The sequence below is a fragment of the Cryptomeria japonica genome, chromosome 6, assembly GCF_030272615.1.
Source record: "Cryptomeria japonica chromosome 6, Sugi_1.0, whole genome shotgun sequence".
NCBI lineage: Eukaryota > Viridiplantae > Streptophyta > Pinopsida > Cupressales > Cupressaceae > Cryptomeria > Cryptomeria japonica.
In genome coordinates this window covers 197693854-197702977 of record NC_081410.1, presented here as the reverse complement: position 1 = coordinate 197702977, position 9124 = coordinate 197693854, and the positions used below count along the sequence as shown (strand labels likewise).

Sequence of the window (9124 nt, the reverse complement as noted above, 5' to 3'; positions counted from 1 at the left end):
CCCATTTCCACATGAAATTTGTCAAATTTTGACAAATTTGGGTTGTGGAAATTTTTTGGCACGAATTTTGAGAAATTCATCTGAAAAATCATTAAAAATAATAATTTCAGAGCAGTTTGGGCCAAAAAAGACCTCACAATTGGCTTCCAAAGGGCGTTTCCAGTCATTTTGATATATAATTCGACCTATTTTGGTGACAAGGGCATTTGGGCCATGATTTTTTCATTTGCACATTTTACGAGGCAGAAAAATCCGTACGACTGTACCTGCAAATGCTTCAAAAAAATTTTGTCAAAAAAATAAAATAAAAAAATACCTTTTTTATGCCGTATAAGAGGGGTTTTTTTCTTTTGGCTGTAACTTGGTCATAAGGAGGCGCTTTTACAAAAAACTTTATATCGTCGGAAAGCTCATTTCGAGCTCTCTTCAGATCTAGAGGTTTGAACTTTTGATTTTGCCTTTTTGATGACATTTTTTTCTATCAAAGCCAGAGGTTCCTTTTTTCACTCCGAGAGACATAACTTGAGCATCTGAACTCCGTTTTTCAAAAACTTTATATCGTTGGAAAGATTGCTCTGTGCTCTTTCTATTCATATGATTTTTCTTTCCTTAAGTGGGATGTCTTGTCTTTGGTTGTTCTTTCTATTTCTAGTCATCTATCTCTTCTTTTTATTGTCACATTTTATTTATTGAAACACACTAAGATAAAGTGCCATCATGCATTGTATACTTGGGATCTTGCACATCTTGTGCCTTATTATACATGCACTACTTAAAGTGCTATGGGGGGGTTGATGTTTGCCTTTGTTTTCCATCTACCTTTGTCATGTGAGTGTTCCTTCCACGACATTCACCTCATGATGTGTGTCAAGTGAGTGTTCCTTCTATGATACTATGTACTTTCTCTGCACCTTCAATGTTCTTGGTTCTTCATCATGCGGTTCTTGTTGGCCATTCTTTTTAGTGTACCTGTCCCTCTCCCTTTTCAACATTATGGGGAGGTTTGTCCTATTGATTCTAATGCTTCCTTGGTTTGATTGATCAACTCTTCAGGATTTGGTGTCTCATACCATTTGTATCTTCGAGTTTAGTTGTTTGCCTTTGTTTGCCATCTAATTCGGGTAGTGTCATTTGAGGGCACTCATGCAGATTATAGTCTTCTCTACCTGGTCATGTTCTATATCAGTGGAGGTTCTTCAAATCAACAGTTACTCTTCGATAGTGTTTGCAACTATTTCATGCTTCAGTGGTGTTCTTCATGATCTTCTCTTGTTCTTATCTTTTTGGAACATTCTTGTTTGGAGGCTTCTTTAGTCCTTCACTTGCTTTTTCCATCTCTTTTTGGAGTAGAGTTTTTTTCCCACGTGGTTTTCTCTATTTCTCTGATTCATAGAGATTTGGTTGTGCTTGGGTACCTCATTAGGCCTTGTTGCTGGGACCCAAATTTTGTTTTGCCTTCTCATGTAGTTGCATTTTTTTTGCTTCATGCATTTAGTTTTTTAGCTACTCCCTAAGTTTATCTTAAGGGGGGGTGTTAGAGTTATCTTGTATTAGCTAATAATTATTTATTTAATTATTAGTCTATTATACTCTACGCTTAAGCTAAACTTAGGCATTTAATAATATTGTAGGTATTTAATAATTATTCTAATTATTAAAAACTCTTTATCTCTTTAGGGTTGCACATATTTAGGGTTTCTAATTCTCTTGTCATAAGGATTGTATTGTAACTATTTTTCATTCCCTCTCTAAATGATAATCTTTTTTTTCAGAGCCTTTATTGTGTTTCTATCTCCAATCTTCTCTTGTGATAGGTATTTTGCTAACAAGTGTTATTGGGATCTCTGAAGTTGTATTTTCTCAACTTCTTCAAAAGATACCTGAGTCTAATTTTGAAAAAAGTGTGTGGATAGATCTGAAGAGCTCCTCAACACCTTTCCAAAACCCCAAGAATCATAAAAAATAGATAAACATTCAAAAATTTATGAGCTTGAATATCTAAAAGGGAATTTATATAATTTCAATTAGTAATAAACTGAACTTGTGAAAAAATCCATAAAAATGACCTACACCAGTACAAAGTGCTTAGAAACACTTTTCCAATAGCTATTTTTGTACGAAAGAGAAACTCCCAAGTGAAAAGTTGTACCTAGTTTTGAAAGACCACTCTTTTAGGTATAATTTTCTTTTCACCCTTGTACCCTAGGCGTTGGGCACCCTACAAGACTAGAGTGAGCAATATATGTGGTCAAAGCATTGCGAGTCTCCATAACCAATGGAGGTGAGGACTCAGTAGTATGCACTAACAATGGAGTAGTAGGCATTGTTACACTATTAAGATTTAAACACTTCAATTTGAGCATGACCAAGTGTTAGACAATCTCACAATTAATCACTTAAACAATTCAAACTAAAAAACCATGGCATTCAAAAAATAATATTTAATATAAAATTATAGACTTGTACCCTTGTATGCAAGTGTAACATAATGCAATGCAAAATCCAAATATTATATAAAATATGTTTACTCACTAAAACCATGTTAGAGTCACTCAAGGAATCAACATCCTTGGATCAACTACAAAACCAAAATATCCTTCTATAAGAGGAAAAATTAAGAGCATACATTTTCCAATAATAAATGCAAAAGATGTTAGACCAATAGTCATCAATGAATTGATATAAAAATTATAAATTTGAGGCCTTGCTTATATAGACAATTTTGAGTGGTAGGACAAATAAGGATGATGAATTTTTTTGTGACCCTATGACATGAGAAAACTAGTGGATAAGATCAAATGTGTACAAGAAACTTCTAAAACTATTCCTACAACCCTAAGTAAACTTACATGTTAACATGTGTGAGTAGGTCCTAACCCATGAATAGTTAGATAATGTACCCTTTTCACTTTACAAAGGAGCAAACTAGATAAGAAATACTCTTGTTCACACTTAAAAAATTGATCCCCTAAAATAAAATATAAACCCTTATAGAATAACCCAATTAACGGGGGTCTTAGTTCATGCCCAGGTAAGACATTTGACTTATCAAGATACACAATCAAAACCAATTGCTTCACATTGTGTAATGGAGGTGGATGTTAGGATTCTTAATGGTTCTCCTATTCTCCCACTAGTGATTGCACTTATATACTCATTGCAAATATTAATAGGTTCATGGTATATATAGCTAAAGTAACATAATCAAAATTAAATTATTAATTTGTTATAGATAACATAAACTACACACATAGTAATCACATTTCAATCATCATTAGGTTATACTAATTATATTCTATTTAGCTTACATTATATTTTGATATAAATTATTATATACCATATCATTCACGATGGAGTATAATCTCAATAATTACATCAAGTCGTCAATTTATATCAAGTTTTGTATTTGATTAAATCACATTATGTCATAATATTAAATCACATTACGTCATAATAGAAAAAATAGATTATCGATTAGGGACTAATACAAAACTATAGTTAGATATTAGCATATTATTCAGTTCATCATAGGTTAATTACATGTAAGAAGGTTACAAATGGTAAGATACTCCACATTTACAATTTATGAATCCTACTTTGAATGAGGTTAGCTTCACCGTCGCTTAGAGTAATTTTGGTTTACATAATTATTTATTTATATGATTCATCTTGAAGATCCATTTGATTATAACCATACTCATGGTTAATTCTATCATCAATAAATACAACCTTATTGATATGGTTTTAGTAATTGACTGAAAAACAAATTGGTGCAAATCTCCATCCAAATTGACCCTATTATCACAAGTTATGCCACTTTAATCTAATTATAATTTCATCACTCATAATTCACCAATTAAACATTATCTACTTAGTTACTATCACATTTTAAAAATCTAAATATGCATTAAAATCAATGTCGAATTTAGAAATAAAATGCATAAGAATATTTGAAGATCAAATTTAAATTATGTAAGTAACTAGAACTAATGAGATAATCAAGCATAATAAGTATGACTAGAGTTGATGAATTTTGCAAGAAGCTCTTAGTGATTCAAATTTTGATAAGGCACTAATCAAGTTCAAGATAGCAAAACAATATCTGGATCAATCTAAGTTTCTAGTGTGTGTTCATGTAATGGAGGAAAAGACCCCTTTAGTTAAAGAGGCTATAAAAAGTGGTTTAGTGCTCTCTAAGGTTTATGGGTTTGATTTGTAAACTTTATCTTTATTGGAGTAGGATTAGATTATGGTCAATAAGAAGGAATTTTCTCTTAGAAATATTAACAATTAGATGACTTCAAGGTCTTTTAATATTTTGAGGAAGAAAACTTTGGCATAATAGTAGAGTGAATGAAACATCTTCCTTAGTTGATACCGTAATGGTATGTCCCATTTGTGCAACATCTCAATTTTTATCTAAAATCAAAGAATTTTTGGAAAAATTAATAATTTGGGCTTAGAGGGGCTTCATCTAAGGGGGTTAGGTCAAATATCCTTAGATCAAAATCCCTTCGATATAACTCCTTGAAGCTTAAATAAAACCCTTGATTGAGTCTCAACACCTATCAAAAGGCTAGAAAAAAGTAATTTTACTTCACAAAGCATGAGATCAAATGAAATCATTTGATAATGCATGTATTTGTAGCTATATAGTCCTTAGTATTAGCACTATAATAATCAAAGTATGCATTATAATTATACTTTTTAATTTTATAATAAATATAGTTTCATTATAAGAAATAATTACCTCTACTGAAGACACTAATATATATATATATATAGTACAATCTAGAAATAGATATCCATGTTTTAACAAAATAAAAGATTTAATTGTAATATATATGATAAGAGAAATGTGTCAAGCAATTAAAAGGTCCAAAATTTAATTTGTACTTAATTTAGGAGTATCCTATGATGTAAGAGTAGTATTGCTTAATCCAAAAATATTTCCTTTTATTTGTTGGTTTCGTTTGTAGGTTTTCATTACTTTCAATCACTATTCCATCATCAAAGATCCTATTGCATTTCACCATAGTTGCATATTTGAAATCACAACAAAATACATATGTTATACTACGATCCTTCAATGTCATATTCACTTTCTAGAGGTTTTTTATCATCACAAGAGCTCATCGATTGATAAAATTTTACCAACATGAGAGGTTCATACCCAATTCATTGTCCATGACTATGACATTTCTCCAAACTTTTTGCTAGAAATGGAATGTATAGCAAGGTACATTGGACTCATGAGTTCTCATAATCTACATCACACGAAGATCCATCATCACTAAATTCAATTGGGGAGTTTCAACTATACAACTAGCTAACTATACATTTGGTTTGGCATCAAGCTTTCGTGTTGCCTTCAAGTTAACTAAGATCATTCATATAACTAGGAGCATATATGTATATACTTATGGAAAACATTAGAGAGTAGGGAATAAAGTAGGATGAAGTTGGAAATGGATTGTATTATAATATCTTTAAAATTATGTGATTAAATAATTGAGGCCTAGCATGCTTAGAGCCCATTATGGTAGATTATAATTCATTTGTGACTATGAATCAATAAAGATCATTAAAAAAATACTATTTATTCTGTTGTCGACACCTTTAGGTGATTGTTTGTCTTGAAGTAGGAAACATCTTATGTATTGGATGGTGACACGAACCCCCTCTCTTATTATAACTCTATCCCATCATAATTAAAATCTAAACTACTTTTTGTTGCCATCTGCATATTCTTTAAGAGTGTATTAAAAAAATAGGACCACGTTTCATGTAGTTCTATCCATGTGTTTTAGGGCATTATAGTGGCCTCCTTGACCTCCATTACGTTTGGAGAAATGATGAAAATTTTATCATTGAACAAATCATTTGGAATAAATAAATGATGATGTGGTATACTTCAAACCATGAAGTGGAATTAAAGAGGGTCTATTAAACCCTTGATGCTATGATTAGTCTTGAGATTATTTCTATTATATTGGGGTGAGATGTCCATAAGAAAAAAACATCATTTTCACTAAAATTTGATTTTTTCAAAATCCACTAATTTTACTGATATTAAGAATGAATTCTTCTAGAAGCTCCTTAGAAATATTTATCTCCGAGAAACTCTAATAAGAGTTTATATATGGTTTATCAAATACATATCCACATCTCCTTTACAAAACACAAGTTTCTATACGACATTCCCAATTCCATTTCAATAATTTGTCATCTTTATTTCAAACATGCTTGAATTAAACTTTTAAATATGTCCCTCTAGTAATTTTTTTAATATATTATACTATCCTTTAATCAATAAAATTAATAAAAAAATTATAAAAATTTACTAAAACGAATGTAAAACATTCAACGGACAAACTTACACATCCTATCGTTAGGCTAGATAGATTGCCACATCGACATTTCAACCAATAGTACTATCACTAAATTCGATAAGACTGATTTTTAACGGCTCCTTTGTTTCAACGTCTCTATTCGAGTATTTGAATATTTGAATAAATTTGTCCACTTCATAGTCTCCATTCTATTTCCTGCTGTTCTGAGTCTATTTGAGCTGCAATTCTGAGGAGTCGCCATGGACAGAATGTGCTAGAAGCCCAGTAATGTTCTGAGCATGCAGAGGTTTCGCAACTCTGAGGAGTCGTCATGGACAGAATGTGGTGGAGGCTCTGTAAAAGCCCAGTAATGGATACTCTGTCCCTGCTGAGGATGCTCCATGTGTCAAGGGCAATCATGTTCAGGTATGCATGTCATTTTGGTTGTTTATATTTTCTTGGGTTTCATTTCCTCTTTGATTTTGTAGTATTTTGGTAAGTTGTAGTAGAAGTCTACAAGGGTTGTTTATCCTTGTAGGCTTCTTTTTTTCTTTGATTTTGCAGTGTTTTGGTGGGATTTTTAAGTGTTAGAGGAGTCTGTAAGGGTGTGTCTTTGTCTTATGTCTTACAATTTTGTGGTTTGTGAGAAACATCTAGACTTATTACAGATGATGTCTTAAGTTTTGGGATAGAAATGATTCTGATCCGGATTTTTTTTATACCTTCACATTTTATTTTATTTTTTCAGCCTGAAAGATTAGGATTAGGATCTTATAGAATGTGATTTTGGTGAATGTCTTGCATAACATGAATATATTCTCATGGGATGGGATTTAAAACTGTTTTGAGTGCAGTAGTTCCCGATCCACTTGTGGGGTATAGCGTAAACAGAACAGAAGAGTAGATATAATTCTCCGAAGTTAACAAATGTTTCATCTGTATCAGAAGATAACAATGCAACATTAAATACCCAATAAACAAGAAAATAAAAAAGAGAAGTCACTGCAGAGGTTTGGAAGAGAAGCATAAGTAATCTCATTCTGTAACCAACAGATTTAAGAAAAACAGATGGCAGGTTAAAACAAAAGGGATGTTAACAGCTGGCAATTTAAAGCAAAGGGGTTAAACATATAAAACCCCACACCCTCTATGTTCAATGCACAAGTCTTAGAGCTATTTGCTAAACTTTTTGCGAGAGGAATCATGTAGGACACCCAAAAACCCCATCCTTTGTTTCCTCCCCACCTCGATAATGAGGACAGGGTTGCTATATTTACTCACACTCATTGTCTTCGTAATAGCCTTAATCTATCAGAATTCAGACACATAGTTAAAAGCCCATCTAGTTTTACCACAATATTGCAGTATGATTCTAATGCAAATAGTCTCAATTCATCCTTCCCATCATTTCTTCTGAGAACAGATAAGAATACTTGTGTGGGCTCTCAAGACATTCAGATCTTCATCAACTGTAACTGCCCACAAGAAGTTCAGAACATTTCCTGATTGGAATCCTGACAAGGGCAGATATGTATGAAATAAGACATTTCCTGGGTATGGTTTATGGGATCCAATCCACAGTCCATGCAAAAGTGGACGTGAAATTGTGTTCTGCAATCTGACAGAGGATCAAAGAATCCTTGTGCCTCTGGAGATCATGACCTACAGTGATATCATCATACTGCACGATGAAGAGAACATGGACCAAGGTAAGACATATTTCTCAAATTTGCCAAAGATGGGATTGCAGATGATGATATTTACTTCAGGATTGACAAGTTGGCAGTCATTGAAGCCTTTGCCAGGGATTGACACTTACTATGGCTTTGTTTTACCATGTGACAAAAGGGATCCTTTTGACAAGTATATATGCCTGTTATGGGATATGCCCTGTTATGGGATTTGGTGAAGTGGATCAAAGAGTCTCCTGTGGCTAAGAATAATAAACTGGGGCCAGAGGATAAGATGGTGGGATTTTGGTTAGATGAAGGGAAGAAGGCTAAGCATGGGTTCCCGTTTAACAATAAGCTCAAGCTGTACACAAGCTGCTTTCTCCAATCCCCCGTGTTGTACTTGTCATAAATTCATTCCTGAGACCATTGCTGTACACAAGCTCAGGGACAGGGAAAGGTGGTTCACTGTCCTCAACTACTTCAGTTTTACATCATATCTCAAGGAATCCAAACTGTATCATATATATTGATAATGTGAATATGACTCAAACGGATCTTGAGTGTCCTTAAAATCATGACGAATAATTTTATTTCGCATGCATGAAGTGAATTCCTTATAGATTATATGGCAATTGCGAAGATTTCATTAATTTATCAGTTTTTGAAGGAAAGGGGTTTTGGGGAGTAGATCTACTAGCCTTTAGGTATTCCATGTCTAAGAAAAATCTACCTTAAGATCTCACATTTATTTCAGCATATAATAGTTGAAAAAACAAAACCAAAGATGATGTTGAAGTTCCTTACTTTGGTAGATGAATGCTCAATCACTTCAGGACTGTGAGAACATGAACCATGTTGTCTGTGGGTACTGTATCTGCACAATTTCTCGATGTTGTTTTATTAGAGGCCAGGTACTCCAAACCCACTTAAGGATCACCCACATCATGTAAAAAACTCAATACTTTGCAAATAGGCGCCTTGAACTTGAGCTTGTCCTTCACTGTCTTTTCATCATCTTTCAGATTATTCCTATTGGCTTCAGGAATCAACCATTATCAGTTATTTGGAAAAGTAAAAATTACAGAGGAACATCCCGCAACGCTTCAATGTGTATTTTTA

General features: G+C 33.0%; 1 pseudogene; it reads left to right on the top strand.

The window, feature by feature from the left end:
• Positions 1–7888: 7888 nt before the first annotated feature.
• On the top strand, positions 7889–8497 carry LOC131063518 (uncharacterized; annotated as a pseudogene).
• Positions 8498–9124: the final 627 nt, after the last annotated feature.